Genomic DNA, 9815 nt, shown 5'->3' with positions numbered 1-9815 from the left:
ATAATAGTTGAATTGATAACATGAATACAGAGACACTGAAATGAAACTTAAACATTTCAAAGAAACTACCATCTGTCAAATTCTTAACAAAATAAAGACATTGAGACAGATATGATATAATCACACAGTTTTGCTAAAACTAATCTTGATTTTTTTTGCTGCCTATCCAAATCTAATTTCGAATTGATTAAATTTCAGATTTCTGAGCATCATGCAACTTCATAAAATTATTAATGTCTTTGATCAATTCTAATGTTTCATGTGTATTGTTTTGTTGTTATCAGATAACTCTGGGGAGGATGCAGTGGTCTTATCTTTGATTTCCTGTGATGTCGTGGAGCTTGCCTCGTTGCTGCAATATCTGTAAACTACGAATATTTGCTCAGTCACTAAAGACAATTTGCAGCGTTGTGTTTTACAACGATATTCATAGTGTTTACGTTCGTTTAGTGCGATATTGGTGGAAAATATCTGGACTTGCAATTGAGAACCTTTACTCCAGCTGATACATCATGTGCTATATTGTTAGTGTTTGATATCTAAGATGGGAAGGCTCCGATCGGTGTGTAAAGCATAATCTCTGGACAAGGGACAGAATATCCTTAGAGCTCGAGTGATTTTCAGAGATGAAAACTAACAATCAGATGAGGAAATGGCAAAAGCTATGATATTATGTTGAAAACGAGCATTTCATCTGATGTGAGGGCAGTAAATGCCTCTGGCGATCAAATGTCTATGGCTTCCAAAATCTACTGCTGCCCTTTTCAAAGAGAGATAGAGAAGTTGAAAAGAAAACTTGGTACCCAGTTCTAATTGCGTCTCATGTGGAAAAAAATCTAAGTGAAAAATCTCCAAAAACACTGAAAGAGAAGAAGGAGCAGTTGCAGCTATCTCAAGTGTTTTACAATGATGGAGGAAAATGTCTCCAAAGGTATCTTCGTCGTGGATAGATAAGTAAGTATTACACGTATATAAAAGCAGTGAAACTTAAGGGATGATTCGATATTGAATAAAAATATTTAATCAGGAAGAACTGTATTACAATTGAGAACTTATTTAATCTCTTTATATATTTCAGCCAATATAGGCTCTGTTGTAATGAGGTTTATTTCAGATAAGCGAGTGTTTTTTTTTTCTCTTTTGTTAGCGTTATATCGAGAAATTCCACTTTGTTATCATGATTGAATGTAAAATTCCCTAAAGCAAGTTCCAATTCTAATCATTTCTATAAAAGTGTCGCTATTATTTTTCCCTTCATTTGGCATTAAACCCTGATTTGGTTTTGTAATGTAGACTCTTAAAATAATGCTATCTGATATTACAATATAATAACATCATCGTATCCTTTGTAAAATTAGACTGATCAGTAAACAGGAGTTTCTCCTTCTCAGATAGATGCCAAACATGTCTCTTCTTAAGGTAAGTTGAATTTCATAACTACCACAAGTCTTAGCTTTTCATACTTTAGGATGCTAAGTGAACACAATAACTATGTTTACATTCAATATATTCACTCATTATACACTAGGTCGACCAGGATACCAGTCACCCATTGAAATACTACCGCTAAAGAGTTATTAGATAATTTGACTGGCCAGACAGTAATAAATTGGATTGCTCTCTCTGGTTACGGCTCATTTGTTCTTTGCCTACACATACACCGAATAGTCTGGCCTATTCCTTCCTCACTCCCCTCTATCCTCATACACCTGACAACACTGAGATTACCAAACAATTCTTCTTTGCTCAAGGGGTTAATTTCTGCAATGTAATTGTTCAGTGGCTACTTTCCTCTTGGAAAGGGTAGAAGAGGCTCTTCAGCTATGGTAAGTAGCTCTTCTAGGAGAAGGACACTCCAAAATTAAACCATTGTTCTCTAGTCATGGGTAGTGCCATAGCCTCTGTACCATGGTCTTCCACTGTCTTGGGTTAGAGTTCCCTTGCTTGATGGTACACTATTCTATCTTGCTTCTCTTCCTCTTGTTTTAATAAAGTTTTTATAGTTTATATATGATAGATATAAATTAATGTTGTTAATTATCTTGATTATCTTAATATATATGAACACGGAATATCTGAAGGTCTCTCTACTTTACAATAAAATGAAAACAGGGTGATAACTTTACTTTTAAGGGAACTATTCTTAGATCAACCTCTTATTTCGGTTCATAGTCAGGGGATATGAACAAAGCACTGAAATTATTGGTGATCGAAATCATACACACTTTACAAAAAGGAATATATTCTATAAAAAAAAAACTATTCAAAAGTAATACCAAAAACAAATCACTCAAAATTTAAATCTAAACTACAGTAGATCTTAGACTTAGGACAAAATTAACACTTTAAGAATTATACAATCACTTGTTTCACTATAAATTAATTTATGAAGACATTTAATTATGACAATTGATGGATGACTGACACTTTAACACTATAAAAAATAAATAAAATTTACATTTTCATATGCCTAACTGTTACTCTTACGTCCTTTGGACTCACACAAGGTTACCGAACAGTTAAGCAAAAATAAATACACTTCACTTTTTTAACCAAATCTCACAGGGCCAGTCATAAAAAACAATTAATAAATTCTACAATCTAAACTGTATTAAAAAATGCACTTCACTTCTTTCAAAAATCAAAATTACAAAATTCCAATGTTTGAACAAACACTATACACATTCGAGGGAAGACACAATGCACGTTTGAGAGGAAACACTATGCATGTTGGAAAGGAAATACGTAGAGGCTGGATAGATGCTGGAGAGAGGATTGGCAGACGTTGGCTCTTTCAAAGGGTCAGGCTGGATCTCTCGTTTCTCTGCATTATCAGGCCCTTATATATATATATATATATATATATATATATATATATATATATATATATATATATATATATCGTCTTAATTCATTCTAGAAACTTCTAGTTAACCATTCTAATACGTGGGGGCATGGTCCAGACTGCCCCTCACGACATCAGGTTGCCAACTTGGCAGTTTGAAGAAGGGGTTCATTCGTCGCCCAACGAGGAAACACTCTCAGCTAACTCCACCCACCTCCTCTCATAACATTAAAAAAAAAAAAGAATAATCTTTAGTCTATAATCTTCATGCATTTTGCAACCATGTGGATTACATAAGACTTCGTAACAAATCTACGTGAAATAAAAATTTAATTCTTTAAAATGATGTAAATTTACATGTATGAAACTGAATGAAAATACAACTAAATGAATGTCGACAGTCCTATGTAATTTTCATACATTTACCTAATCTCACGTGAGTAGAATCCACCTTACGAGCTGGCTATACATATCTTAAATACACAAATGAAATACGTGAATAGAATAATCTACTTTCATGTCAGACTAGCTTCATAAGAATATATATATATATATATATATATATATATATACTGTATATATATATATATATATATATATATATATATATATATATATATATATATATATATATATATATGTATACATATATATAAATACATATAAATATATATATATATATATATATATATATATATATATATATATATATATATATATATATATATATATATATATATATATATATATATATATATAGTTGAGAGTTGGGCTCCTTTTTTATTCTTAATTCAAGCATGAATAAAATAATCAGTACTGCTATCATCTTCTTTATAACTGAGAGCTTTCGATACAACTTATATCACCTTCACCCTATCTGTAATTGATGCAATGTAAAATTAATTAAAATTATCATAAATAGATAATTAGGACAATATACTTCTTAGAACTACTCAACTAGCTTTAAAATCAAACTAATCAAAGAACATAAAACTATATAAAAAATCTCATTACTAATAAACCCAATTACCCCCCAGGAAATGACGACCACTCACCCAGAGCAGCAACCTACAGACTAGAAACAGATCACTAGGGGTCACCAGAAACTGAATAGGTAAGGCCTCATTCGAACTGGGTTTTGTCCAAGAAATGTACAAAGACTCCAAGAATCTCTGTTGGCTGACATTGCTATGTCTGAAAAGAGGCAATCATCAACTTTCTTCAAAATTTTATTTTATTTTATCTTGTTTTGTTGAAATATAAATGTTTTACTAAAAAATTATCTTTAGATATAATTGTCAATGATTTTGATAATTTCTTTGGTCTATTGGTGCATACTGATCTCCCCCTGTGCTCTGAAATCATACACTGAAGCTTTCGAGACCTGCTTTCAGTGTAGCACTCACTATAGAGTGCACATGGATAAGTGTATATGACACCAGAACATAAAGGAGTAGGTAGTCTTCTCTTATATTTAAAAAGTAATCCAACTGAGAGTTTGTTTGTTAAAATAGGTTTTAAATCAATATCGGGATAACACTTCCCCACAACACTCATAACCTCTGTTCTTAGTCTCTGAAATATAACCATAGTACGGAAAGGAAACAAAGTTTTTTCTTACTAATTGTTTGAATAACTACATTCCGATTGTAAATTTTACCAAAAAACTGCTTAACTTGATTATTATAGAGGTTCAGAGAAAACCCATTGTTCATAAAGAAGGACTTTAGAAAATTTTCTTCCTTGTGAAACCTCAGCTAAATTGAACATACATGGTGACATCTACTTAAAAGAATTTTATTATGTTCATTTTGTACATTTTTATTTAGGAACTTGAAAAGTGAACTCTTACTCCTATGGAAGATTTTTCTGAAATACTTACGTTTCAAAGGTATTATGTTTCCGAGAAACCATTTTGTAAATTTTGTATTAGGATGCTTTGAATTTAATAATATAAAAAATGGTTTACATTGTCTGAATATTTTAAAAGAAAAAAATTATTGTTCACACAGCTACTTAATCTACCTGCTCATATAATCGGTAAGCGCGAATCCAGCAATTTCAAAAAGGGGGGATGGGTCGGATATCATGACCAAAGAAGCTGGGGGTTCGAGGGGCGTTGTAAGCCCCAGAAACTGACGCAATTTGAAGCTATTTTTTGTTTTTGAAAACATTCTCAAATTATAATTAAATATTATAAAGTGAAAATATATTATATAATAACACCATCCTGATAAAATATATAAAACATTTCACCAGTATTCTTAACAATGGTTTTTGTACATGACTATACTGTCTCGAAAAACCTCATCAGCTGACGACTACCTCTGAGTTATATCTGTAATATTGGAGCAGCTGAATCCTTCCGTTCAACGATCAAACTACGGCAATTCTCAACTCATCGAATTATCAGTCTCTTCAATTCTTCCAACTTGATTCATATCGGAAACACAACCTCTTTCTCTTCAGCTCATATAGTAAATTTTTACCGAGAGAGAGAGAGAGAGAGAGAGAGAGAGAGAGAGAGAGAGAGAGAGAGAGAGAAGGATAATTCTACATTTCACATCTGCTTAACTATATTCTTCTTGTAGCAACTATTGAATGGAGGACGTTATTTATTCTGTTTTAGTTTTATCAAAGTTTGAAGGTTTTCGTAAAATTCAAAGTTTATTTCATGAAACTTTTTTAATTTCTTCATATCAGAAATTTCTCCGAAAAAAAGACTGGTTTTTATTTCTTTGAAGGTTTTCCTGTTTTTCCGTTTCCATCTTCCTTCGTCTTATCTAATGTACTGTTTTTCTCTTTTATAGAAACAACAGACTACCATACTAGTTTCGTCACAAATTGAAATATCATCTTGGTCACAAATTATATTGAACAAGGATCGCACCAACCCTATTACATCGTAAATGTGGGGCATGAAGTTGAACCCCAAGAAACTCAAAGTATGATTGTAAGTAGCTCGAGGACAGTGGCTCTTCAGCATCCAGAACTAAGCATTGATAATGTTTCTTTACCTCTATACGACTCTTTTAGTATTCTAGGTGTGAATATACTTTCGAGGAACACTTAAGCTCTGTTTCTTTTTCAAATTCAAAAAAAATTGGCTCATTAAGAAAATCTTTAAGAGTTTCCGTGATCAATCTATTCTGAAGAAATGTTTTAATTCTATCAATTTGGTTGCTTTGTTTCCGTTATCATAAACTATATCTTAATAAACTCTGTAATTGTATATGTAAGTAAATGAAAATGATAAATCTTACCCTAATCATACTATCACGAATTTTACCACTAGTAATGATTAGCCAAGTTGCTCGTATTCCAGTGATCATCTAATGTACTCTTGAATGCACTTATTGAAGGAGCACTAACAACATTCTCAGAGAGGCCATTCTAGTGATTTACAACATGTATGCTAAACGCATTGGCTCCTGTCACAGTTCTAACATGTACTCTTTTCTTTAGTTTGAAGTTGTTCGTTCGTGTGTTGTTACTATTAGATTAAAAATATTCATTCACATTTACATTCTCAAACCCATGGATGATCTTATACACTTCGATCCGGTCTTCTCGAAGTCTTTTGTCTTATGAGACAAATTCCTTAATTGAGGCACCAAATTAGTTATTCTCCTTTGAAATTTTACCAGTTCATCAATGTCATTTTTAAAGTTTGGTCACCAAACCTGAAGAGCTTTCTCTATTTGCAGTCGGACCAAAGAACCGTATAATGTGCAACACATCAGTACCCATGAAGGAGAAATTTTTCTTAATCAACCCCACTATATTTGTTTTGGCCATTATGCTGCCAATATGTTGGGCAGGCCTTAAATCCTTTGCAATGAGAACTCTCATGTCTCTTTCACTGATTGTTGGTTTAATTTCTTTGCCATTCAGTTTGTAAGAAATTTCGGGGTTCCTATATCCAGTGTGCATTGGTGCGCACTTCTCACTCCAGCATTGAAGCTTTTGAAGTTCTCTTCATAATCTGAATGTCTTCATTACAGTAAATTCTAACTTTTTTTTGGGGGGGGGGAACATCTGCAAACATCAAGACAGGGCATTAAAGTTAGTCTACTAAATAATTCACAAAAACCAAAAATAAAATTGGCCCAAAAATATACACATGTGGCTCTTCCGATGTAACTGCTTGATGAGAGGAATATTGACCCCTAACTTCAACAAACTGTTTTCTATCTACAAGAAAGTCTCTGATCGACTCAAGCACACTATCTCGAATGCCATAACCATACAAGCTAATCAAAAGCCTCGTGTGTTGAACCGTATCAAAGGCCTTCCTACAGTCTACAATAATCTAAAGAAACAGGTATCTGTAAATCATGTGCTTTTGTCAGTGCTTCCATGTAGGCTACTTCAAGAGATTTGCAACAGTACTATGCTTACTCCTAAAACCCTGCTGTCTTCCATTGTGGATATCATTTGACTCTATATGTTCTATGTACTTATTTCTAATGATGGTCTCAAATATTTTATGTACTATCCATGTTAAAGACACAAGTTGGCAATTGAGAGGATGCTACTTATTGCCCTTTTTAAAGTTAAGACAAATCTTTGCAATTTTCCATAAAACGGGTAATATCTCTGCTTCTAAGGCGTTTTTTATTATCATTTATATAGGAACTGCTAACTCAATAAGGCACTCATTCAAAAACTACGGGTGGACTCCATCTGGTTCCGTTGATATTTTAGCACTGATTTTCTTAAGTAGCCCTGAATCAGATTCTAAATCCCCTTCAATGTTATTTAGGATAGGTCCAACATACCGTTCACCAAAATCTGTTAAGTTTGACTCTTATTCATTAACAAAGACACTTTGAAAAGTTTAATTTAATTCATTAGCTTTTTTCAATATCATCTTCTGTCATCAACTCATTTCGTTCTTTACTCTCAGCACATTCTTCCTTAGTTCTGCATTTAATGAAGCCCCGAAAATGCTTGGGATTACATTTATTGTTGTGTCCTTTGAAAGCCTGTTTTTTAACACTCTTGGCTAGTTTTACCATAGCATTTGCTTTATTCCTCTCCTGTCTATATCTTTCTGCTATGATAGAAGCTTTTCTTGACCTAAGGTCTAAGGCTTATACCTTATGTCAAGAAAAACTCTAAGCCTTTTCACTTCCTTGGTCATAAATTTAGCTTTGGCTTTTCCAACTGCAACTTCTCTTTTGGGCACATATTTCTCAATTAACTCAAAGCATGTTTTCACAAATATTTCATATTCCTCAAGTACAGTCTTGCCACCAAAGATTTGACACCAGTCAATTAACGATAGCTCTCTCTTTATCTCATTGTAATTACTTTTATGGAAACAATATTTATAACTTACATTACTAGTATTATCACAGTCATCGACATCATTAATAAAAAATTAAATACCATTGTGAAGTGGTGACTGTAACCTAATGGACACAAAAATTGAATATTTTCAATATCAAGTAAGTTTCTTGTAAATATTAAATCTAACCAAGATTTACTATCACGTGGGTAGATTCCAAGAACTTGCTGTCTAATAAATTTATCATTTCTGAGTTCATTTGAAATCATGAAATATTTATGGATAAAGGCATCCTTGGCTTTCAGATCTTCCCAGATAGTATCAATTGTACTCATAATGCTGAAAATGCAGTTAAATATAATAGTCATGGCTTTTCCATCATAAGGCTCAATACTACACAGTATTCTAGAAGTTTCATTCCAGGTCTGACCAGATTGTGGAATGATCTTCTCTATCTGACAGTTGAATCAGTGGAACTTCAATAGTTTAGACTTGCAGCAAATATTCCTATGTTAATCAGGTTGACATAAGTCACTCTTTGTATTTGATATCTGACAGATCTAATCTAACGTTGTTATTGTTCTAAAAAAATAATTTATATTAATTGTTCATAACTTTTTTATAGTTTATTTGTTTTCTTATTTCCTTTCCTCACAGGGCTATTTTCCCTGTTGAAGCCCTTGGTGCTTGGTTTGGAACAATAATTACAATCCCATTTTAAATTTCTACTTTCTAGAGATAAGATTTTTCCAGATACGGAACAGATCCAAAGAGAGAGGTGTATTACTTTTATGCTTGTGAGAGATATTTCAGTGATTTTTCCTGTTTGTATCACATTTTATATTCTTACTCATAAACATCAATCATGCCTAAGAATAAGAATTCAATGAGGCGATTAGCTGCTATAAGAAACATTCAAACGTTCAATGAAAAAAGAAAACGTGAACTTGAAAAGAAGGCAACACTACTCACTCAAACGTTTGGTAGAGAAAGTAAACAGGACCACGTAGGATTTTCATTGTCTGACGGACATTTTATAAAACTCCTCGAAATATTAGCAAAACAGTGGGTTTATTTGTTGATAGTGATGATAAACAATCATTAATGTTATCTGATGATTAAGATACATCTGCAATGTTATTTGTAAATGAAACTTGTCCAAGTGAGGTGCAACAAAGTGATGCAACATCTGTTGCTTCGGGTGCTGCATTGAACTGTGTATCAAATACCAGTGAGATGCTTCCTGTTTTTTCGGAACAAATAAGTAATTCTATATCAAGAGCGATTTTTGGTGATTGTGGCAGTAAACTAAAACTTAGATGTTGATTTGAAATTTAAATGCAAATGTGAGTTTCCTGAGAATTTTCATAGTTCAGCTGAAAAATCAATAGAAAATGTAAAAACCGATAATATTGGTGCAGTAACTGCTTCCTTTGTTTATCAGAACATTCTGAATGGGGGTGGTTTGGCAGCAATGAACAATACAACAAATGCCTTGGGTTTCCCCACCTCTTGCAAATAGCAATTACCAACGTTATAAGAAATATATTGAAACTCTTGCTGATAAGGAGTATAATGATATCATTGGTGAAGTTGATAAAGGAATCTTTCAACATTATGAGGAGATGGGATTCACACCTGATGAAGATGGTGTATTAGACATTGAAGTGATTTATG

The 9815-nt window shown here is 32.8% G+C and overlaps 1 protein-coding gene across 6 annotated transcripts in view; it reads left to right on the top strand.

The window, feature by feature from the left end:
- Nucleotides 1–290: 290 nt before the first annotated feature.
- Nucleotides 291–9815, top strand: part of LOC137643995 (uncharacterized) — a 65011-nt gene continuing 55486 nt past the window's right edge. For 2 of the 6 annotated variants that reach the window (XM_068376847.1, XM_068376852.1), the window contains exons 1-3: nucleotides 291–954; nucleotides 3883–3959; nucleotides 5656–5798. The gene's annotated coding sequence lies outside the window, so the exon portion shown is untranslated. Of the gene's footprint in view, nucleotides 955–1391; nucleotides 1420–3882; nucleotides 3960–5655; nucleotides 7170–9815 lie in introns of all 6 variants that reach the window. The other 4 variants (XM_068376849.1, XM_068376848.1, XM_068376851.1 and 1 more) reach the window with 4 other exon arrangements.

Source organism: Palaemon carinicauda, chromosome 7 (assembly GCF_036898095.1).
Source record: "Palaemon carinicauda isolate YSFRI2023 chromosome 7, ASM3689809v2, whole genome shotgun sequence".
NCBI classification, from domain to species: Eukaryota; Metazoa; Arthropoda; class Malacostraca; order Decapoda; family Palaemonidae; genus Palaemon; species Palaemon carinicauda.
Note: the sequence above shows the minus strand (reverse complement) of the source record. Positions and strands in the feature narration are given on the sequence as shown.